This window comes from Acanthochromis polyacanthus, chromosome 2 (assembly GCF_021347895.1).
Source record: "Acanthochromis polyacanthus isolate Apoly-LR-REF ecotype Palm Island chromosome 2, KAUST_Apoly_ChrSc, whole genome shotgun sequence".
NCBI lineage: Eukaryota > Metazoa > Chordata > Actinopteri > Pomacentridae > Acanthochromis > Acanthochromis polyacanthus.
Genome location: NC_067114.1, coordinates 12,205,184 through 12,230,196, shown reverse-complemented (window position 1 = coordinate 12,230,196; position 25,013 = coordinate 12,205,184). Strand labels below are relative to the sequence as shown.

General features: G+C 41.5%; 1 protein-coding gene and 1 long non-coding RNA gene across 6 annotated transcripts in view; one reads left to right on the top strand and one right to left on the bottom strand.

Annotated features, from left to right (window-relative positions):
• Positions 1 to 25,013, top strand: part of zfhx3b (zinc finger homeobox 3b) — a 288,945-nt gene that overhangs the window by 112,954 nt on the left and 150,978 nt on the right. For all 5 annotated transcript variants that reach the window (XM_051939585.1, XM_051939586.1, XM_051939593.1 and 2 more), the window contains exon 3: positions 5,457 to 5,529. The gene's annotated coding sequence lies outside the window, so the exon portion shown is untranslated. The remainder of the gene's footprint in view (positions 1 to 5,456; positions 5,530 to 25,013) is intronic.
• LOC110960093 (uncharacterized) lies at positions 5,962 to 9,716 on the bottom strand. Its single transcript, XR_002596279.2, has 2 exons — positions 9,394 to 9,716; positions 5,962 to 9,037 (listed from the first exon to the last, which is right to left on the bottom strand). It is a non-coding gene; the product is annotated as an uncharacterized LOC110960093 (long non-coding RNA).

Below are 25,013 nucleotides of genomic sequence, written 5' to 3'. Positions count from 1 at the left end.
GCCCTATTGCTCTCTCAACACACTCACCAGAAACACATACACACTGACCAGATCACACCCCCTCGGGGCTGTGGGGCAGTGCTTGAGCGATGTCTCCCCAGGGGGCTGATATTTTATAGTTTGTGTCCATCAGTGCTGTAGCCCGGGGCGCCAGGGTTGACAGTAAGTGCTCTCTACACCGGTGACACTGATTCATCTGAGCTATGACACAGATGAGAGAGAAGAGGGAGGAGGGACAACCAGAAAAGAAAACACCTCGAGACCAGGTTACGCTACCAGGTCTGGTGTGTAGATGATGCATACGCTGTACACCTGAGTGTATTCTAGTAGCATCATAATGTTAGTGAATACCAAACCGTCCCCTCGTTTGTGGACGTTGTTCACAATTGCGCACATGGCTATACTATTATATGGTGGACTAATATGGGCTAGACTAGAGAGATTGGCTTGAGGAAGGGACTCCAATCTAACATGGCATTTCAATTTCTCATTCCCCCTCATGGCTGTGCTGTGCGCTGCTGCACCTCTTCTACATATATATAGGGAGGACGCCTCTGAACCCCAGCCTTCTGGATGCGCATACTAAGCAATCAATGTGTCACCTCTTCCTGACAATCCTATTTTTTCATATGGGGGCCATGCTCATTTTTTCTTGTCAGCAGAAGGTAATTTGCTGTATTGTGATTCAGTCCTAAAACTTGGTGACGAGGTGTCTGATAAGTCGCTACCTTCCCTCTGTCTCTCCCCCGCTCCCCTCGCAGCGTCCCCCCTCCACACCCCCACTATGGAAAAACCGACGGAAGCACCCCAACCCCCATTCCATCTACACCCCACTGCACCCCCACACCCCTGTCCCTTCTTTCCACACCAAGCCCAACATAGTTGTATCTGAGGCGGGCTGCTAAATTAGATAAGCGGGGCTGTGGCGCAGCGCCCCTGATTAATAAAAGATGCAGTGCTCCCTGGGGATGGCCCCTCTGAGGGCCGAGCAGAATCCACCCACAGACAATAGAGTTTGCTCGCACACAATGAACAGGAAATGGAGAGAATGAACCAATCATGGAAATATAACATTTAAAGCAAGACTATCCTGTGACCCTCAGTAACATTATGCATGCATCATAATAGATAATAACTAATGTTGGAAGCGAAAGAAAGAACAAAATATTAATATATTCATTTATTTGGGAAGCATATCCTTCTATTGACATATGTTGGATAGAACAGCAGATTTCCTGCTGTTTTATGACATTCAGGAAAGCATTTGCAAGTCTTTCAGCAGAACTGCTGCAAATTCATGGTCAGTTTTATTCTTGCCCCTTTCAGTGTGCATTTACCAATTCTCTTCTTTTGTGTCTCTTTTAAGACCACTACAAAAATATTAGAGGGAACCTTAAAGTTAGTATCATTTGGTTTCAGACACTGCTTTGTGCACTGTTGATATTGCCCTGTTTTGGAGTATAAATAGGAAAAGCCTCCTTGTGATATTAGAGTCAAACCTGCAACAAACTGATCTATTGACAGTCGGGGGGGAAATGAATTGGAAGTGATAGTTTTGTTTGTTTTTGAAGCTAATATTAAAACAATAAAAACAGCTGTCTAAAGAAAGCCAGGGACTATGTTTTAAATACCTTTGATCTGTAAGCCTTGCTTCACATCCACACATATGTTTAACTGTTAAAAGTTTATTTATTGTAAATAAGCAAATTTCAGGGCCATTCCCATATGTACCGAGACGTAGTGTGTGTTTCCTTTCTGAACATTGTCCACGACCTTATGGGTATTTTACTACTTTTAGGAATAGTCACAAGCAATGTACCACATTTTCTTCATTCATACTGTTCACTAGAGCATGGACAAGCCTGCCACAGTATGTAAGGAATGTTATTTCTGTTAGTTTTTTTTTTTTTTTAAAAGCTTGTGTTTAAATAAACCTAATTTGGACATTCAATGTGAAGCAGTAGGTGATTTTTTTTAAATCAAGTAGTATAGGCTTAATTAAATACTAAGTGAACTGGCAGTTATATGGATACATCATCACTGAAATTTTGAACTCACTATACTCAAATTTAATTAAAATTTGATTCTTGCTTTAACTATTGGAAACACGTCCGAAAGCAGCTGAGCAGAGGTTACTTCTACCAGAGTTCAACTGACAAGCAACATATTATTAAAGAAACATGTTTGATTTTGATTTCATTGCACACATCTGTTGTTTGAGGGAAATGGAAAATTTTCCATCTGAAAGGAAAATTTGTGAACTCGTGCAGAAACACAATTTTTCAAGGGCGTAGTTGACTGTAGACCTTCCTTTGATTATTGAGATATTCCATAGAAATTTTAACAAATGGGTAATACTAATTCTCCACTTTCGGCAGAAATGGCACACAAGTAAATTCTTGTATAGAAATCTGGCTAAAAAAAAGAGAGAAAGGCAAAAAAAAAAACAACAACAAAAAAACAAAACTCAAACTCCTGAAAGCTTGTTTTTAATAATGTTGGAATGAATTTGAGCCTTGTGCTTTTCTAACTGTATGTATTGGGGTTAAGAGATTAAAAATTGCAATATTACATTTTTTAAAAAAAAATCAGTGTGTTTAGTGGTTCAATGTAAGCAGAAAATTTAAAAGTGTACTTATTTCAAATACTGTTATTATTCTGTTTCTGTAGTTGAACTTCCTCTTAATTACATCTTCAGTGAAATATAACATATTGCGTGGTCAGAAAAAAAAGATTCATTGTGAGTTTTCCAGCTAACATCAGTGCTTGAGTTTACACACATATCAATGATGGATTAGAGCTTCTTAGGTTTTAGCTATTAAACGTGCTTTTTATCCTCAGAAATATTGCTTACACTGCCACAAGAAAGAGATAAAATAATTTTTCTCTACCTCTGCGGGAGATTGTGCAAAAAGGCTAACGCATGCTCAGCTACTTCTCACACCCACAGCATCATGTTGTCATGTCATTTCAGTCCGACATCAGTTCTATTCACATTCGTCACCTAATGGCTTTGTTACCAGGAGGATATTATCCCTCTCGCTACTCGTGTTTATAAGACAGCCAGCAGTGATCCAGTTGCCCATGGAGACCACTGAAATCAAGGCTATATAACTATCTGGGTTTCCTTTCAAAAATTTGTGCTCTAAATTGTGCATTAAAGCTGTTTATTTAAGCACTTCACATAATATTACAAAAGCATCCTCTGCAGCCTGCCTAACTAACACCAACAGACAGGTTTACTAGAGCTACATCAGCACTAAACAAGCAACATGAATCCATCTGCATACAGCCTCGTATGTGCGCATGTGCACTCGTGCAGCCACCGGGCTTCAGCGGACATGTTTCTGCTCTGCTCCGTATTGGTGGTGTGTGTGATTGCAGCATGGATCATGAACGCTAAAGCATTTATCTTTAAATAACCTCCACCCCCTGTCGCTACTGAACAATAGCGAGACGCTTCTAATTTTCTGCAAGATAATGGTAGTCATATTGAGATGAAAAAGGTCAGGGGTTGGCTTGTGAGGTTCTGATTGGTTCGGGGCATCACACTGCCCCTGCAGATAAAATGGAAAGTGATATTTCATTTATAGCACCACCCTCTCAGACTGCATAGCAATTTTAGGTGATGAGGAGGCCCAGCTCCGCAATGATTAGAGTGCATCTACCAGTCAAACACTAAACACAAAAATGGCTACTGTGATGTCTTGCATCAGCAGTTTGTTGCTGTTTTTTTCATGATCAAAGACATACGCTGTATAGTTTTCCGCATGCTGTTTTTAATATTTAGTGATTCAAATTTCCTCCCACCCCCTCCAACCAGCAAAGATTGATGGGTTTTGTTTATGCATATGTATAAGATGTGGATATGCAGTTGAACCTGCCTTTGACCTTCATCTGCTTACATGTATTCACTGAGCTGCTGCCATAACACTCTACTTTGTACTGTTTCAAAAAGGAAAAATATTCCTTGTTCAGTAGATAATGGAAGTTGTTATGCACCGACTCTCCTCACTTCTCTAACTTTAGACTGCACTCTTAATAGAGCTGCTCCCGAAACCTACAGCTAATTTATGACAATGTACACGTTTAAATCATGTGGGGTATTATGTAAATTCCCAAAAGCATAATGGATCAGCAACAGCAGAGGAACTTGCATTTGTCTCACTTGTTTTTTGTTTTGTTTTTGATTTTTTTTTTTACCCTGCTTGTCAGCTTTTGCATAATCTATTTGGCCTGGGTTCTAGGATGTGCTGTTTTTTTAATTCCAGCCTGAGGGCCAAATGTATCACACATTATGCAGTGACCCACACTGCATTTTCCAAACAGCAGTCCAGCCGGTGGGAGTGGCCTGAGCTTGTTGAGGAAGCTGCCCTTTAAGGTCATTACAGTGGTCATGTGATAGGCTAGCGGAGCCCCATGGGCCATATGACAAACCGAGCTGCCAGGCCGAGGTGTGTGTCAGGGGTGTTTTTCCACAAAGCATTCTATAAAAGTGTAACTGGGCTGTATTTGCCCTTTCCTCCTGCTATGCGTTCAGCCAACAGGCCCCTGAAGATCTCTTAAAAAGTGCTGATCCACAAAGCTGGGTTGGTGCTCTTGTAATCCTTCTAGCTGTGCTCCACCTCCCCTCACGTTCCCACCCTCAGCACCTCCTGCTTCTCGCCTCACATTCCCTCACTGTCTCCTGCTGATGCATTGCTCCGGTGTGAGCGACAAGGTGATGGGCTGAGGAGGCTTGCTCGGGCCCCAAGCTAATTACCACACATTAGAGCATGACTAAATAAATCTTAAGTGCTACTAATTGCTTGGCAGTGAAAACAATAACTGTGGCACTTGCCCAGAGGCTCTGGGGTAGTGAGGGGCTGGGGCACTGGGGACCAGGGGCCCTGGCACTGGGCCAGCAGAAGACACCAGCACCATCAGTCAACTGCCTCACCCGCTCTGCCTTCATGTTCAAGTCACACACCACTTGGCACTGTCACTACATGCGCCATCTGCCCCACACCCAGCACCCGGGCCAGTGCGAACACGTTCCCTGCAGCCCTCATCAGTAAAGAATAAGCCATACATGACAGGCACAGAAGAACTCGGTCTGTCTGTAGACCCATCATACATCACTGCATTAATAAACATGAATTAGTAATGGCACAATTAGATGGGGTTGTTCTGACATTTACTGGTACAATAATGGCGTTCTCCTCTCTACAACTCCCTTTGGCCCATAGTGGAGCGCTGTCAGACATTTAGACCTGAGGGGTGAAAGGGGTGGAAATGTCCTGGTCAGTATGTATCCTGATCATAATTTCTTTTAAAATCTAAAGGATCTGTATCAAGATTGTTTCTATTTTATATTCATGGTGTTACATGTTTCCAGCATCAAGCATTGGTCTGGCTTTATTCTGTTTATATGTATGTAAGTGTGTGTATATCGTGTGTGTTTGTTTCCCCTTTAGGTTGCATTCTGCTGTGTGTGAAGGAGACGTTTGAACAGCCTGTGCTGCCTACCAGATCTCCTGTGGCCCAAAGGTATGTTCAGCACAGACAGCCCTACCGCACTGACTGGGGCATGACAAAGCCTTTCACTCTGCCACAGCACTCACTAAAGACGAGCGCCACGAGTGACAGAGGGAATTCAACACATTCATTGTACTTTCTGAACATTATTTGTCAAATATTATGTGACTGTGTTTCCAACTAGTCTTCATACAGAGTTGGTAAGTGTGAAATTCTGTCCCCACAGAGACTCAGTCACTGCATACCGTCATATTCTGTTTCATCTGCTTGAGATAAAACGGTAGAAAAAGCGCTTTACCTGGTTTGACACGTTTCCTTTAATCAAATTAAGTAAAAAAGCTTTTATTTGAGTTTGAAAATTAGAGTCGGTTTATGCCTTTGTACCCAGTGTTTTTGTAGTTTGCAACAGTGCCATCTGATCTTTAAACACAATATCAACTATAATCAGAGTAAAACATGCCTTTAATTGAAGAAAATCTCATTAGCATTAAAAATACTGATCAGAAACATTAATCTTAAAACATTCTAAATATCAAACGATGTAATTTGATCACGCTTTCAATGGATTCTTTTCTTCAAGATTTTTTTTCTTTTCTTTGAGAATCTTTTCATGTATGTCTTCTTCAGTTTTTTATTTTTTTTTCTCTTCCCCAAATGTCAAGTGAATGGTGATCTGAGTGTCACATTTACTTTCTGCCACGTTTTCGCCCTCCCCTTGCTTCCTAAACCAGTAGCTTCTCATTTGTACTGTCACTCTTCTGCAGTGTTTTACTGCTTTCCCAGGGGACTCGTGCGCTTTTGTTAGCTTTTCTGTGTACACACACGGCCTAATTGGTTGATTAGTTCAGGTTGACTGGCTTGTTAATTGAATAGTAATTTAGATTTGATGTGTCTAATGAAGACCCTAATTTATTGTTTGGCACTCATCCAAGGGTTTGTTTTTGACAGTGGGAATCAAACAAAAACGATGAAAGGAAACAAGAAAATGATTCAGTGCCCCAGTGCGGCTTTGATAGTACATGAATTAAATCTCTGAGTAAGGTGATAACACTTAAGTGCTTATCTTCTTGAAATTACACAGATATAGACAATAGGACGACACCAGTATGAATGAAAGCTATTAGAAGATTAGCAGCTCAAGCCACCCTTGTGGTTATTTGTCTTATTGTGCAAAATAGTGACACAGATTTCTGTATACATCCTTATGTATTAACCAAATACACTGAATGCTGCTGATGATGATTAAAACATAACACAATGTGTGAAACTTTACTGTTTAACTTGCTTGCTTAAGTGGCAATAAACAAGAAATTAACCAAATCTCAACTTATGGCACAAACTGCCTGCAAAAAATAGATATTACAAATAGTGAGCTGCTTTCTATCATCAACATACGTGACAGTGAAATAGAAAGGTAAAGAAATGAAGTTTTTAATGACCTCTATCTCGCCTGAGGCAGTTTTTTTTTAAGTCAACTGAGGTTACTGACCAGTCAGTGTCAGCACTGCATAAGCAAACTCGCCCTCTTATTCATTTGAATGGAGCCAGAATGGTAGGAATGAAACAACTCAAGGTTGTTTGGCAAAAAAGTTGCCCAACGTTTGCGGCAAAGCAACACAGTGTTATCCGACAAGGTGTACTGCCAGCCAGTCACATACAGGCAAGAGCACATTCTTGGTAGTTTCCATTACAACATGAGTGCAGTATTCTGTTGTACCTCATAATGGAGGCAAAAGAGTTGACATAGTGATAACTTTCCAGAACCGGAAAATCTTTTCTGTGTTGTTCAGTGCATTGGTGTCTGATATGCCTTTAAACACATATTTTGTTAGATCAAATGGACTTCCAGGATTGTGTTTCATTGGTACTCTAACAACAGGCCCCCACCAGTGAAGCCTCCTGCTTGGTTGGAACACCAACCTTTGCTAATTGTAGCTACAATCTCTGTCTGTGTACTAAGAGTGTAAAAACAATATCTTCAACAAATTTTTTGCTTGCTTTGCAACTTTGAATTTTATTTATATTTGGTTTCCATGATGATCAGATACTGCAGCACATTTGTTAATATTTATGTACATGTCAGGCCTGTGACCGCAGGCTTTTCACGTGTTTTTATCTTTAAACTATTTTCACAGCTGAGCAGAAAAAAGCAAGGTTTATACAAGTGATAAACTCAATGTAGTTCACAAGCCAATAATAGTAAATAAAAATGTTTTCTGTTGCTGCACTGAACACATAATGTGTGCATTGTGTACATTGAACAACTTTGTTGCAAACAGCCTTGTACAGTGTTGTTGATTTTGCTCTCTCCACTGAAACACCAGCTGAGTCTCTTGGTTGCCAGTACTTTAACCTCATCTGCGCTGCATTTGTCTTACAGTTCAGTTCCAAGCACTGACTCTGAATCAAGAGCTGCAACCCAATTCCACAGTGTGTGGTCATTCATTCACATTGTATGGATAAGTAGAAGTACAGTCTGTTCACATGTAAAGAACTGTGAGAACATGCATTCATATATTACATATGTAAACATTGATAGGAAAATCTTTCCTTTTCTTTTTGCTCCGAATTACAAAACATTAGAATTGAATTGAACTCTGTTAGCCACATCCTCTATGAATTTCTTGTTTACCACTTAAATATCAGAGGATCATACCAATATATGTACATGAGACACAGCCAAGGATAAGTACTGCAACACACTTAGATTTGCATTGTGCACCACATAATAATTCTTAATTTTTTTCCACAATTTATTGACAATGCTGTTTGTTGGTGCCTCTTTGGTACAGCATATTCATTGTTTTCGTCCAACTGCTCGGTCACCCAGGAGTGAACCTGTTGAGTGTAGGCCTTTTTCTCTCAGTGTTTCCACACCAGAGCTAAAGTGCAAAGTGAGTTCATGACCATTGAGGTCTTCCATCACAGCTTGTCTGAGGGATTTATCTCCCCTTAAGTTCACAGTTATGTCCAAGAAAGTCACATTTAAAATTAATCAACGGAAATTAGTTTCCCTTTTAGCTATGGGAGAAGATCCAAGAAGCCCTTTCACTTCTTCTTTGCTGTAGTGTATTTGGTGGCCTTGAGCGGTCCAGCAAGTCATCCATTCGGAGGAATTCCCACAAAATTTTAGATGTAGCAAAGATTAAATCCAATCCAACGAATTTTCAACATGTCAAAAAATGTTCCAAAGCCAGCTACATCCACACCAGTTGAAAACAGCAATAATCTGTCATTTGTCACGCCATCTTCATGCAGCCATGTTCATCTTTTGAGGTCAGTGTTGATTCAACTTTTCCTTTATGAGAAAGGTTTCTCTTTCTTCCTCTGTGGACGTTTGTATCCAGGATGCAGATGATTCCTTTCCACAAGATCCTGGATTTCACTTTTGATTTTACTGTTAACAACAGAATTTATGGCAGCAGGATGTGCTAAGTCTTCCTTGTCCCCATGTTGTCACCAAGGAAAAGTGCAGACCGTTCTTCTTCTTTCCAGAGGAAAAGAAGAGAAAATATTCTTCCTAGACAGATCATAAAAAATCACACTACAGTCAGTAATAAATAAAGCAGGATAGTTGTTTTGTTTTTCTTTTCTGTGCAGAACATTTCATTTGCACATCAGCAGAATCCAACACTTCCCCTCAAACTAAATTCATCAAAACCTCATGCCTTCATGCACACTTATGGACATGCAACAATGTACCTGAAACTGCTACATGCTACAGTAGGCCAAACTAGTGCAGGCATTAGCAATCCCAGGTGTTGGAGTCGTCCCCTGTCGTGCACATATACACATTTCTTAACACTGTTTCTACCGTCTGTCACTTACCCGCTGTAGTCATTAGTCACCCCCTCCCCTTAATGAGAAAGCAATTACCATTAGTTTCTCCCCAATCCCAATGGCCTGGTAGCGTTTTCCGAAATCTGCCTCCCCACCTGCCTTCAGCTCTGCGTCTGCTTCTCTCTCAGATTCCCTTCTCTTCCCTTGTACCTCTTCTCCCTTTTCACTGTGGCTGCAGACTCTCTCTTTCTCCATCCTCTCTGCAGCCTCTCTCTTTCGCTCCTCCCATCTCTGAGCTCTAGGCTGCTCTGGGTTTTAGACGGATCACTCTCACAATGGTTGATCAATACAGGTATTGATCCACTGGCAAAATGTTTATAAAATCATTCTGGGCAGCTGCGGTGCAGCGGGGAGGGTAGGCGGGGCGACGAGAGGGCCAGCATGCCATGCCATTCGCCTATGAGAAAGTCAGCACGGACCTGATTGGCTGTCTGTCCGATGCCTTGCCAGGAAGAGGGCTGGCATAGTCTGCATTTCTTTGCCATTGTTGCTTGGTATACCAAGCCCTCCTGGACTCACACTGCTAAACTTTCCACAACACCAAAGTAGAGTGCAGCAGTTTCACCTTTTTGCTGTTCGATGGTGACTGCTTGCATAGCTGTGCCACCCGCTCCCTCTCCGTTCACATCAGCCAAGAAATTAATTTGCATAAATTAGCAAGCTGCAAGCAATCCCAGTCTAATGATCCACTGTCATTTCATTTCTCTTTCCTCCCTGATCCTCCTCCGGGAAAAGACTTCTCTCTCCTTAATGCCTCCCCGGTTCATGCCTACATGGCCAGTCTGGGAAATGTGCCACCTCAAAAACCTTACAACTGTTTCATTCACATAAAACACAGCACATGAGCAAATATAATGAAACTCGTAGGTTGGCAATGTAGAGGGGAACGCTAGTCCACAGCTTGTCCCTGTTGTACAGTCATGAGCATAACATAGAGCAGTCTGGGGACAGGACTTCCCCCTCGCTCTCATCCTTGCCTCCCTCTACACTCACACTTTAAAGCTTATGTTAAATAAAACGACTCTATTCCAGTCTTTGTTATTCCATTGAGGGGATCATTAGCAACATTAACAGCAACACACCAAATACAGCAGGCTGCTGCTCTCAGTCTAGAGGAAAACATGGTGTGGTTCCACTTGGGAATACTGCTGACAGCCCAGCCAGCTCAAACACTCAACTTCAGTGCTGTACAACAGTTTCAAGTGGCTTGGTTTATCGTAATCCAGGGAGGGGCTTTTGCTTATGTCTTGTTGAGTGATGATGTATGAGATGTTTCATTACAGAGAGAAGATAATTGCAGTGTGGAGCACAGTGTGGTGTAACTTTTTCCAGAATCACAACTCTCGTTGAACCAGACTAACATCTGTCAGCCATAAGGCCAGGCAGCCAATGTGACCTAGAGTCAACCTCACCCCTTTGGGTTGTGTGGCTTTGTCTGTCCCCCTCCCTCTCTGGCACCCACCCTAAACCCAGATGCCCAGACTCTGGCCCTGACCACAATGTCTGGCCTGCCAGACCCATCTTCCATTAAAGAACAGTGTTAAAGTAATTACGGAAGATGATACATGTGACAGTAAGTGTTGTAAAAATGTTACATTTTTTTAATTAGTTTGCTTCGGCTCAGTTAAATGTGGAAAGCATCTCTTGGAAGCCTCCTTGAGTTCACCAACTCTGGATTCCTCAGAACATGATTAGCACATATGCACACGGAGACACATGGCTTCACAAACACATCTAGGAAGTGTCAATCACACATATGCTGGAGAGTGGTGATTATTCTAACACATCCACAACTGGCCACAGCCCATTCATTACCATAACATGTTGTAATGAAGTTTAATCCCTCATCATGTTGTCTGTGGTTGGAGAGTGGCGTGTGGCTGTTATCCTCCACTACTCCAGATGTCTTCCAGGCTGTGTCTGTTCAGTGCTGCACTGACAACATGACGTTCAGTTCCCCACCTTTAGACATTTCCTTCTTTTTTTATCTGCTTTTTTCCCTTGTAAATTCATTTTGACCTCATCCATCTTTGTTTCTTCCCTCCTCCTCGATCCCATTTTTCACCTTCTGTTCCTTCTTCCACATGCCCTCCCATCGCTACAAGAGTGTGTTATTTATTTCATCTGAATGCAGGGGCTCTTTGGTGCATGCTTCTCACAGAAATCAATTTCAGCTCAGACAGCATAACCAAACAAAGCAGTGCACTCATTTCAGCACGGGCGTAGATGTAACCCATCTCTCTCATTTTCTCCCTCCTGCTCCTTTATTGGAAGACATTTTGTTCTCACTCTGATGCCATTATGTCAATCACTGCAGACATGTGGTGATGTGTGAATGCAGTTGCTAAATGAGTCATGGCAAGCAATGATCATTAGAGACTACAGAGTTTATATATGTGTTAATGTATATGTTGCATCTAATTGGCACCTGTCAGTCTGTGTGAATTAATGAAAGTTTCTCAGTTTTTATTCGGTTTTATGGCTTTTAAGATACACAAGTGTGTGTGTGCAGCATGTTGCATCAGTGTGACACATTTTTTTGTCGTTTTCAGAATCTTATAGCCTACGTGTAGACAATAGGCAGATTTCTCCCAGTGTTATATGAATGAAGACTCGCACTGCCCGCTCTCCTGTATCCTTTTCTCTGCCAGCCATCCTTTTTGTACAGCAGTTGAGACCACCAGTTAATGCAGCAGTTGGATTGGCCTCTTTCCTTCTTCTGCTTTTATTGATTTCAACCAGACACAGAGACAGACAGAAAGAAAGGGCCTTTTCAGGAAGAAGTTAAATGGTCAAGTAGCGGGTGGAGGGTGGCTTTCACCACTTTATTGACGAGGTGGAAAAATGTCACTATTATGGAGGCCCTTGCAGCAGATAGCGAGCTGATTGGATGAGTGCCCCCAGGTCAGAGTGGAGCACGTTCCCCCTGCAGCCAAACGAGAGCAAATAAAAGGGCAGAGGAATCCGCTTGAACTGGAGGTGAGGTTTCTCTCTACCAGGCCTCTCTTTAGGCAACATTTCTCTGGGTGTATGAGGCAAAGTGCTTGGAATATGGACTGAGGGCTGATCTCTGGTGGACTTCTTCCTTCTGAACTCGCTACTCAAAGCTTTCTGGGTTTGCAACATTTTATAGCTCTTGGGACTTCCATGCATTATGTGTTGCACAAGCCCATGATACACAGATGTTGAACCTGCACTAGACTGCCACGACTGCAGCTTAGAAGTTATGAAAGCGGACGGGAGATGAAGGAACTGATGAGAATTGTGGTGTGATCATTCAGAGAGGCGTTTGAGGGTTAGTCACTTTTAAGATGGCAATAAAAGACGAAAATTTGGCAGAAACACTAACAGGGGCTCGACTGGCCTCAGAATATGTATGAGTCATTTGACTGAACACATTGGCCCACAAGTTGAGAGTTTGGTTGAAATTACACAAAGGGAAAGCAAAATAATGGTGCACACCAGGCTCACTAAGACAACAGGCACGTGTAAAATTTTAAATTAGAGGAGGAGGATTATTCATGTGAGAAAATGAAAGGAGTAGCCATGATGGGTTATTTGCAAAGAATAGTTGAATGTACAGTATATAAACATGAAATTAGGGCTTGAATCTGATTTGTGAGACTGAGAGGCCCTGACAGAGATGCAGTTGTGAGTCCTGACAAATGGCTGAAGGTTCAAATACAAGCCACTCTCAGGCCTGCTGACGTCAATCAGTCTAATTAACCCAGCATATCATCTGGTTGCCCCCCCTCGCACCACCAGACAGACCTCTGGAAAGGTCAGCATGCCACAGCAGAGACAGAGCAGTGCTTAATCAGAGGTGAAATGGTTTCTTTTCCAAATTGATTCCAGTTCAGATCAGACAAGAGTGTATTGTGTTGAGTCACTTAAAGACTTGAAGGAAAGGCGGCAGGCGCTTTTAAAGGGGCTTTTAAAACAAGACATTGACAAATAAAAACTGTTCTGGTGACATCTGGACCAGGGCCCAAAGACCAGTGGGCCATATGAAAGATCTGTCTGTCTCGATCTTCATTTCTTTCTGGTCTCTTTCCTCTCTTCTCTCTGTCTGTCTCTTTATTTGCTGCTCTGCGTGAGGCTTAGTATACATTCACATGTGGACGCCCATACTTAGATGAGCTGAGAGAATTGATTCAAACTCTGCAGGAAACCGTGTCCCTCTGCACTGTAAAACTTGCAAAATCACTTTTCTAATGTTGACAAAAAACAGTATGAAATAAATATTTTGTCTTCGTTCTCACAAAGTAAACTAAGTACCATTAACACTGGACCCCCGAGGCATTATATCTTTTTACACCCTCTTTAAAACTCTTTTTACAACAGACATGTCACAGCCATGTATACATGGAAGGAAACATCTGAACTTGCGCACACACACACACACACACACACACACACACACACACACACACACACACACACACACACACACACACACATACACACACATCTGCACACCGCACATTCGCCAACTCCCTTATGCTGAATGCATAATATATGTAATGAAATAATGTTTCCAGTGGGGATGGTTGTGGCTGGGGGATGGAGATGTGTGGTGAATATCAATGTGACTCCCCCCAGACTCCCTGGTTCAATTGGTGTGATGGTGGGGGGTAAATGAATATGTGGGAGTGAGAGAAGCTTTATCCCTTTGCCCAAAGCTACAGTGAGGAGTCCACACAGACAGAGGAGGGCTCCTCACTGACTTACTCAATCATTATGAACTTAAGATTCATGCATTCTAACTGATGGTGTGTCCTCTCTTGTCCCACATGTCCATTGGTTAAAGTCAGTAGTCTGGCCTAAACAGAAATGAATGGCTCTCCTTATTAAGCCATAGCAACCACTTCAAACATGTAAAAACAACCCAAAATGTTTTGTATTCAGGGCATGTAGACGGATACACAAGTCAGTGACAAAGATCTTGCATAACCCTTCATGCAGTGACCAGTGATACTGTAGAAAAGGCACAAAATATGTGAGCTCCACCTGTTCTAAAGCACTGATTCTCCAGGAAATCTCAATGAAAATCAATGGAGAGACAAATTACATTTTCCCCTGTGCCTCACCTTGACTGACTCAAGTGAGCTCATCTGTTCCATCTTGTCAGAGTGAAGATGCTGTGTCTCTGTCAGCCGGGGCTTTGATGTTTTAAACATTACCATTAATAATGTTTTCAGCATCAAAATTAATTGCTTTGCTACTTTGTCCTGCTCTCTTCATCCTAAGCTGAGGCATGCATAAATCAAGACTAACTACCTTTGTCTTGAAATTTTTGAGGTCAGGAATTTGGGATGAGACCAGACTGTGATGAGAATGCGGCCAAGTAGAGTGCGCTCTGTTTGTGCGTGCATGTGTGTGTGCGTATGTGCTGCGTATCTTGCAGCTGTGTTGCAAGAATCAAGTAGCAGTCTTTGGAATACTTGTGTTGTTCACATGTTCAAACATCTGTCATTTATGTTCGAGAATAATTGAATAAGTGAACACATGTAGCACAAAGTATTAGCATGCTGTGCAAACGTGTATGTGTGAGTTTGGATGACAACTGATGGGGGTTTAAGGTACTTTTCCACAACTTTTTTTTTTTTATGCTGAAATTTAAGGAAAAGGTGCTGCATGATCTAGAATGTGTCAGCTTCTTCCCAAATTACTACAATGCCATTCAGAGATGTCAGAAGCGTTTTACAACACCGTTTGAAATATTGGAGCTGTCACTGAGTTAGCTTTGGGATGTTGTTCATTGCAGGATGTGGCAACTTTTGAATTAGTTTGGATTAGACGCTCGAGAAGTATTTTTGTAACTTCCAGATGTTCTGTTATCTATAATTCCCAGCTGTGTTCTGAGAGGTTAAATGAGCTGGAAAGTTCCTGTCCAAGTTCTGCTATACTCATCAAACTCAGGGAAATGTAATTAGTGCCTTTTTGAGTTCACGTCGCCTAGCAACTCACTCCTAAATAAACACCAAAAAAATTCCCTTCCATTTTCATTTAGCCACACCTCTTATTTGCCAAGCACCTCCTCTTGAGTGGCTTTGGCCATACCCATACTCTGGGGCCCTGCAATGTGAAGACAGGGTGAGGAATGTGTGAAGCATCCAAGGAAACATGAACTGCTATTTTCCCACAAGTATGAAAAACAGAGGCTATTGCTGTGGAATCTTTCTGACGCAATCAGCTAGTGGGATGGCTGCTGTACATTTGGGATTTGGACAGGGGCTCAGGTCAGGGTGTTGTTAAAGCTGTAGTCTTAGGACTTAAAGATCTAAGCTGGACCTGGGTAGGTGAGAGAGCTGCTGACGAGGGTAAAAACCTGATGAGCAAGACTGGATGGAAAGATAGCAGGAGCCGCTGGATGGCCCCATTTGGGAGCACTCCACAGTTCCTGCTATTTCATTTTTAACAGGCATCTGTGGGGCAGCCTATTAATTGTTTGTTGGCCAAACCATCATTAAAAAAGCAGACAGCAGGGTGGCTTTTACAGAGATGTGAGTGGGAGCAGAGAGCTAAAACAGGAGAGAGGATCACTGAAGAGGCCCCAAGAGGCCTCCTCGAGACCCAGATGATTACCACGCTACCGACGGCTCTGTAATTCTTCATACATTAAGACGCAAGGTTGAAAGGAATCCCCAAACACAAAAACAGAGCAAACTTCAATGAGTCTCTTTCTTTCCTGATCTAATTATCGCTGCCCCCATAATCGCTGTTATATTCATCATAGTGCTCCGTATTTATAGGGTCTGTTTTCATCATAGTAATAATGTCACTCTGGAATTCCCATGCAGAAAGAGAGGGAGAGAAACAGAGAGAGAGAGAGACATACATCACAGAGTACACAGAGGATGATGTTAAGAAGGCCACAACAGCAGATTTGCCTCCCTGCAAATGCCCCCTTGTTTTGCCTGGACTTTCCCCTATTTCTTCACTGTCGAGTCTCCAGATAAACTGCTCGGTTCTAAACTCTGACCCTAGTCTTGGTCTCAACTGGGTTCTAGCGCTGGCTCTGAGCCTGCATCTCTGTCTTAGGCCCCTTTAAGCTTGGTAAGTCTACACTCTTTCTTTCTTTCTTTCTTTCTTTCTTTCTTTCTTTCTTTCTTTCTTTCTTTCTTTCTTTCTTTCTTTCTTTCTTTCTTTCTCTCTTTCTTTCTCTCTTTCTCTCTTTCTTTCTTTCTTTCTTTCTATTCCCCTGTCTCACTCCTTTTCCAAAGGAGCCCACTACCTCCTATTCTCTGCCCCCACAATGTTGCTCCCAGTATTTGGATATATATTTAACACCCACATGTGAGGCCTGGTGAAAGTGCCTGGGGAATGGAAAGGAAAACAAGCATGCCCTCTCTCCTGGCCCTTTAGTGCTGGCCTGCTATAAATACCTCCGGGTGGCGCGCCAGTTCCAGCACCAGTGGCATGGGAACCTCTCTCCCTCCTCTGGTCCACTGCTTGGCCACTCAAGCACAGTCTGGGAAGGCTTTAGCCAGCAGGCTGGCCTAAAGGGTGGGTGGGTGGGTGAGTAGGTGTGTGCACAGTGTAGGGAGAAAGTAGGAGAGGACTGTGTACAGCACTGATGGTCTTCCTGTTTGTTTTGTCTGCTTCTCTGAGGAGCATCCCTGTGTCTTCTTCCTTTTTCTCCCTTCCCATCATCTTCCTTTTCAAAAGGCTTCATGTATACTGCATTTATGCTGTTTTGCCTTATGAAGATTGTATGAATATGTGCTTTTCAAACTGTTAAAAAAGAGATCCCCTTTTCTTCACTGCAGTGAAGCGTTTGTTATGTTACTCCCCCAAAAATTGATTTAGACTTTTCAAAGGTTTGTTCTTCACAGTGCTGTCTCCCTGTGTCGATGCACGACAGGCTCAGCTCATATTTTCAGAGTTTGAGGTAATAGTTTTAAACTGACAGACTAAACATCTCTCTCCCCGGCTGTTCCACTTCTACAGAGTAAATAGTTTTATGAGCACAAACACACACACACACACACATACACATGCACGCACACACACACTCACAAACTGGGTGACTGACTTAGTCTAATGATTATTTCTTTTTGGTTTTGAGGGTTCAGGAGAATTTGCTGGGTTGTAAGTTAAAAGTTATTGATGTAGGGCCTCTTAGGTCATTCTCTTATCTTTCCTGCATGGCCCCATTTATAAGTTAGCCGATATAGTTTTGTACAGTTGATGAAAGGGAGGGAATATTTTGTGCTGTACTTCTCAGCTACAGGCCATTTTTGTGTGTGTTTTAGGCCAATGAGATCTTATGGATTCAGTTATAAATACATATCTTTATTTTTTCAAATAGTGTGCTTGTTCCTACATCAGCTAGAAGAGAGTTCCTTGAGATCAAAGCCTTTTGTTGGGCCATTTAACATACTGAGTCCACAGATTAAATGTCTCTGTTGTTACATTTCCCCCTCACACCTCTTAGCATTCTTCCTATGTCTCCTTTTCTCTCCTTTTCTTAATACTCTTCTTTTCTCTCTCTCACCCCTACAAAGCTCACTTGTTATTTTTTCGTACAAGGTCCTGTAATTAAGTTTGACATAAGCACAGGGATTAAATATGCGGTTGAGGAGGGAGAGAAAGGAGCTCTGTTACAATCTCAAGGCCAGCTGTAAAATGGAACCAGATTGCGACACTTGGAGTTGGAAAGTTTGGGAAAATAGCTTTAGAGCACAGCCAAAAGACTACTGAGTCGCCAGCCAAAAAATCTAATATTAAAAATCCTTAGGCAGAAGACTAACACTCAGTCCGATCCAATGATAATTTCTTTTTCAGCTAGAAGACTGCCGTGTCCTGTAGATAAACATTAACTGTTGTCTGTCCAACCATATGACTGATACCTTTACTCCAGCCAAACTCTGCTGCCAAAATAACACTAGAAAGCAAAAGACACACCTATTTAACATTGGCTGTCTCGGACCAAAATGTATTGCTTCCATTTACAAAAGACAACAAACTCATCTGTCAATTTTTCAAACCCGATAAACAAAATACTTTATTTAAAACCAGACGGTAACTTCCTGATAGAAGTCTAAGGTTTTTATATGCACACAGGTAGCGAAAATAAATTTGAAGACAAAAAGAGCAATCACACCCATTAGCTTCTGATGGTACGAATGGAAAAGTGATTGTAACTCTAAACCATAATGCAGCAGGAAAAACCATTTCACATGCTATCACTCAATCACTGACACCAAATATAGAAATATAGGCTAAGATCAGCCCCCAGTGCACCGAGCGTGTCAATAGGATTTTCTTCTGTTCTGAACTCTGAGAGGTCTCACATGGAACTTTGCATTCTTAAATAACTCTGGCAAAATGCTTTAATCTTAATGAGTCTGAACAGCAAATCTCTCATCTGCAGCAAAAAGGATTAGGAATGCAGAAAAAAAAGACTGCCGTTCCACTTTGATGAATTGTGTTTAGAAAATCCCTGGGCATGAAGTTCCCCCAATGAACAAAGCGTTAGGCGAGAACGGATGCTTTTAAACAACACAACTTATCTGAGAAAAACAGAACATGCATTTAAGTGAAAATACAAAAGCAGAGCTGATTCGACTCCTCTGCAAATGATAAAAGTGACTAACTCTTTTCCTCAATCCACTTAGCTACTTTTGGAATCAAACCCGGAGTAGCTTTGCACAAATTACGTGTATTGTGTTTTCAGTGCTTCATCAGTGTTTATTTATTCCGCATGATGCATTCTGCCTTTGTTAAGAATAAATAAATGAATTCATAATTTTCGCCTCTTGGTAAAAGCACTTGAAATGGGTGATGCAGTGATGAAAAGGGAAGTTGATGAACACAGACAGTTAAGTGCTAAGAGGTGCTGCTTCCAAAACCACAGAAACTCTCCTGCTTCCACTATAGTTTGCTGCGGTTTTCCTCATAGCTTGAAGTAGACAAAGTTTTTTTTTTCTTTAGTTAAGTGTGAAAATGAAGTTAGTAAAGTATGCTATTATGCAGAGGTGTTTATTTGTATTTGATTAATACATTATTGATAATATGTTAATGTAATCCAAATCAAAGCAGTTCAGCATTTACTTGATTAATTATTACTCTGTGGTGTAATTTCCCCAAACAGCCTCTCAGAGTGGTAGGGGTTAGAGCAGTAAGCCTCTGGCTAGTTCAGACTGCTCAAACTACAAAGAGCCTTACTGCACTGGGACCTGCTCTTGGTTCCCCCTTTCCAACCCACCACCCACCTCCCCAAATGCCCTCAGGCCTTTAGAAAACTACCCTGGCTGGTTTTTGCTGTATTTATTTTACCTTTCCTTCCAAATCAGCGCTTCTCTTTGTTTCCTGTAATGGATGTATGAAGGAGAGATTGCTGATGCAGGTCAGACAGAAGAACCATATAAATGAGAACACACCATCATAGCAGATAGATACCTTCTTGACATAAATGAGCAGATTAAAAGGGGGGGATTTTTTTCAAATATATATTTATATATACGTAATTTTCTTCCTGCTCAACACAAGTTTCTGTGTTGTAAAGACATCAATGTCTTGTGTGTGTGCTGTAGTGATAAATATTACCATGCACTTGACCTATATTGATCCCCTACTAGGATGTATACCCACTCCACCACATTGAGCCTAAACATCTGGTCACCAGAGTGTTCCTTTGAATGACAGATAACATCTGGGAAGACTGCTGCTATCACAGGAAACAATGTTCCTATCTCCCCCTCCCCACCCCTCTATCTCTCTCCCCCCTGTCCCTCTTTCCCCATGTCCTGCTCATAAGCACATCCCTCTCATTGATTTACCATTAACCCCTTCTAGACTGTGAGTATCTGCCCACCCGGACACGCAGACACCAGTGGATTGATTAACAACATAATGGCATCACTATGGCTGCCCGTTCTCATCAGTCTGACCAGGTCTGCGGACTGGTCCTGTCCATGTCCAGCTGTCTGTTGCCCTACTCCCTGTTCCACTCTAATTCTTATTTGGAGTTTTTCACTGTATCTTTGATCCTACTGCCTTCTTCTTTTCCTTCCTTCCTTTCTTTTTCCTCACTTTTCCTTCCCTCTCTTCCTTATCCCTATATTTTTCTTCCTTCATACCTTGAATCCTTAGTCCTACGTTTCTTCGTTTCTCCTCTCTGACTTCTCGTCCTCGTCATCCTCTGTCCTCAGCATCTTCCTCCTCCTCTCAGTTTACTGTTAATATTCACCTGGCATTCAGCCTCAGGGCACATATGTAGAACCACCATTCGAAACACGGAACTCAATGTTCCCATTTGCTTTCACAATGCTGTGATAAAACATGAATGTCTGTGTGTGTGTCTGTGCATATGTGCAGATATCTCACTGTATGAGATTGCAGTTATGTGCTGATTAGCGTCAGTGAGGACAGCAGTTTGCAGTTCATTTCAGACAGGATGCTGAGATGCCTCAAAATAGCAGTGCAACTTTAGCTTCAATTACTAGGAAAACAGAATAACATTTAAAAAATATTCAATGATGCTATTATGGCAGATGAGAAAATTAAACTTGTTTTTATGCGTAGGTGTCTGTTTTGATGTGTGCATATGTTTAGATTTTTTCCTTTCTTGTTGAACAGAGTATGTGTTAAAATATATACTTAGATGAAAGGATGCCATATCTGTTTCAGTATGTATTTTTTCCCTCACTTTGGCAACTGCTTTGGCGGCAGAAATAAAGTAAATGTGTGTTTGTTCAGTTGTGTTTGTGAGCCACAACGGAGGCAAGTTAGAAAAAGCCCTTCATTTAAGCATGGCGTGCCTCCATCAGTCCTAGTCTCTGATGTACAAAGAGCCCAGAGGAAGGAGCTTCACAGCTGTTTGTAAACTATGAGAACAGGAAAGGTCAACAAAGTAATGCAGTGCGTTTTTTGTAACGCATTTTCATCTCTCTCTGTTCCGTAGTGAGACAGCAGGGCTGCGCCCTGCCTCAGTAGTACTGGTGCATTTAAATTACTGTTCTTGCCTGGAGAATAATGGTGAAAGCATAACCCCATTGTATTCTTTGATAAACTCTGGAAAATGCATGGTATAAGCTGAGAAAGAGGCGCGGTTTAAGGGCACAATTGCCTTGCAAATCTACCATGGCAAAGTTTTTCTGAGGGAGAGGGAGAGAGAGAGGGAGAGAGAGAGACACGGAGGAAGAGAGTGGTGAGAAGAAGGGGAAATGTGGAGTTGAGGGAAAAGAAAAGTGAGAGAAAGATGGAGGATCCAGCATGTGGGTAGTGTAGGGGGGTCTGTGTTGCAGGGACATGTGTTATCTCTGGGTGCAGAGGTCTTTGTTTGCAGGGCAGAGAGGTATAGATTTCCTCTCCATGTCAGCGCCTTTATTTAGGGCTCAGCACAGAGGGGACAATAGCAAACTAATCCACTACTGAATCAGGATTAATATTCAAGCTGCAAATATTAATTCACAGCCAAAAGGAGGAAATGCAGAACGTGTCAAAATGCTCAAACAAATAAAGAACAAAAAAGCCAAAGATCCTTGACCAAAAAAATTCCATCCGGAGTCTTTCATATGAGTGCATTATTTTTGCTGGGTCCTACAGTCTCGTCTCAGCATTCTGTTTGATTTCTGTATTAATCTTCATAATGATTTTCTATAGAAGAGTGAGAGCTGGGGGAAGCTGAAGAGCTGCATGTTGTTTTTGGCTATTCTCCTCACTAAGCTCTGGATTTAAGATCTGGATTTGAATATTTATGATAGAAAATAATGGAGGTTATAAAAATAAGTCCCTGCAGAGCTGGGCTGTAAGTTATAGGGGTAAGCAATGCCTCCCACATCAAAGAAGCCTGGAGACGTTGGCCAGTAGTCTGATGCCTGTTAAAGCCCATAGCTCGTCATCCCAACTCAGCAGAGAGTGGTTCTGCTGAAGACAAATGATCCAAAAGTGTCACTCACTATCAGAGTGTTCAGGAGCATGCGAAATTTCGTAGAATTTACGTTATTTAGTTTGATTTAGTTTTGTCTGATTGAAAACAACAAGAGAAAACAAACCTGCCATCAGGGTGAGATCGTTTGACTCGTTTCAAATATAGTTTCACTTGTTTTGAGATTGAAACAAGGGACAGTATTTGTAACTGACAGGTGGGTTACTTCTCCAGTTTCAACATAATATCACTTGATCCGAGAAAATGTTTTAAACATGCTGGTTTGCATTTGAAACAAGTGACACTTTGCCTTCCATTTCCAGGTTTTCATTTTTCATAGAATACTTAGATGTTGCGATTCACTACCAGTGTTATGACAATAATATTTTGGAGAACTGTGGAAATTAAATGCGCTCTGCTGACTGTTTTCTTGTAATACCGTACTAATAGCACGCTGCTGTCGTCTTTTCTGTCTTTTTATGATTTAAATTGACACGTCAAATGTTTAACCTGATAGACTCGTGTTGTTTTTTGGTTCATTTTGCTTCACGTGACCATGAAAAAGTGGCAGGATAAAGTTTTTCTCCAGATTAGTACTTTTGTGTAGTTTGAAAAAGGCTCCATGCATGTCCACACCACACCCCTCTCAGCACACACACACACACACACACACAAGCACAGTAATCCCACACTAGGGGGTAGAGGCCTGTTGTATACCAGCCGCAAAAAACCATTGTGATGTTCAAAAGGGCTTCACAGAGGCTCTAACCATTGATAAGGTCTAATGTAATGAGGGACTGTAAACTTCATCTTTTATACATGGCAACATAATGTGAAAGGTCATCTTATCTTAATCCTCAAATCTGCAGCATCCAGGCCCGTGGCCCCATTTCATGAAGTTAAAGAAATAATCTTAGAGACTATTCTGAAGACGGCTCTTATTATCTTGTCCACAAGGTCCAATCAGAAGATGTCATTAGAGTGTACTATGAATGGACTGTAAGGAATGATTATTTCTCTTTTCTAATCGGCCCCAATCATATCATAGAATCAGCTGGACTGTGCGCTCATGGTGAGAAGCTTTATTATGTCCAGTGATTAATCATCAAGCACTACCTTATCCCTCTTAGACACACAGCTCACCACTCGCCTGGTTCACAGAGGGAAAATGGGAAAACATCACCTTCATCAGCACGGTGCTTACCTGATTTTCCATACTCTTTAGTTCACCCTCACTGTGGGCCTTATACAGTAAAATGCTGTTGTGTATCATATTAGGGATGTGATCGTGGTTTCAAGACCTGTCATTCACTTAGGCTCCACATAGAGTTTAATCAGTGTTGGAAAGCGATGCTTATAAAGTAGCACACCATTATGTTTTGCCCAAGTGAACATCTTGAAGCGTACCTTAGCATCCTGATTTGACTTACTCTGGATTTTGTTTGTTAACTTCTTGATCTGTTTCGATCTGTTCTCCTCCATAACTGCCAACAGAAAATTTCTTGTTGACTTAAAAAAGGAGGTAACGATGTGTCCTTAAATTCCCAACAAATTGAGGACAGATTACATATGCAGTCATAAAGTGGAAGACACAATCATACCTTTTGAATTAATGCAGGTCAAAAGGTTATTGTCTGGAGACAAAGTTTGGGCAATTTGTTGTTTAAGAATGCTTTGTTCTCATCTGAAAGTGTGTCAAATGTAGACAGATTGTGAAATATTTATTCCTTGACTGCAGATCATATTAGAGTGTTATTGTTTGTTTCGTTTTGTATTCCACCCCTAATTTGCCAGTGGTACAGTTTTTCGGGAAGTCTAACAAACACACATCAACTTTAACAAAGGTAGACCCTATCCTGTAGCCTTAATTAGAAGGAAATTGTAAACAGACGCATGCCTCTCTTTTGCGGATTATCTATACTTTATGACTGAATGTTTGAAGTTATGAGGGATTCTGATTCAGCACTGCTCGAGTGGTGCGCTTATAGGACATTGTTGTCTTCAATTATTTTCAGTTATATTCCCGTCTGTAAGAGGCAGAGAATCATTTATTATTTAAAGATGCAATCGTTGCTGTTTATCTGGGATTCTTAAAACCGGGTTATCTTTTCACATAGTTTTTTTGATTAAACGGAACAAACTGTAATAAAATGCAGTTTCAAATAGATGCTTGTCTCTCTAGCGCAAGAGCTCATCTGCCATTATTGTGATTTAGTATGAACGGTGCCAAGCAGCTGCCGAGAGACGAGATCTAACGAGCATCAGGGATGCTTTAGTATGTACATAAAGGGTCTCGCACAGACACAAGCTGGTACACACACACACAAATACACATATAGGGACTGACTAACAATCTCATATATCCTTATCCAGATGTCGTAGCTAAGGATGGCTGACTGAAAAACTCAAACTTTTGCAGCCGGATTAATCTATTTTCTTCTAAAAAATAGTAATGATTTGAGCAGAGATTAATCAGTGCTTTCTTTGTTTAACTTAACCATGTTATGAGCAGACAACAGTTTGAAGCAGTGTAAATAATAGTACATGTTGCGTTGGTTTCGTATCTTGTGTGTCTGTTTATTTAGAAGGCAGAAACAGATTCTCAGATTGCAGTAGAGTCGAGGTAGACTACTGCAATTGTTCAGTATCTCTTACTTCAACAACCTTTTTTTTATTACTCAATAAAATTGTCATGCACGTTGCTTCGTCCCCCAAGTGCACCCTGAGAGTGGGCCTTTTATCCAGGTTTGAACAGCAGTCCTACTCCCAGTCCTGCTAC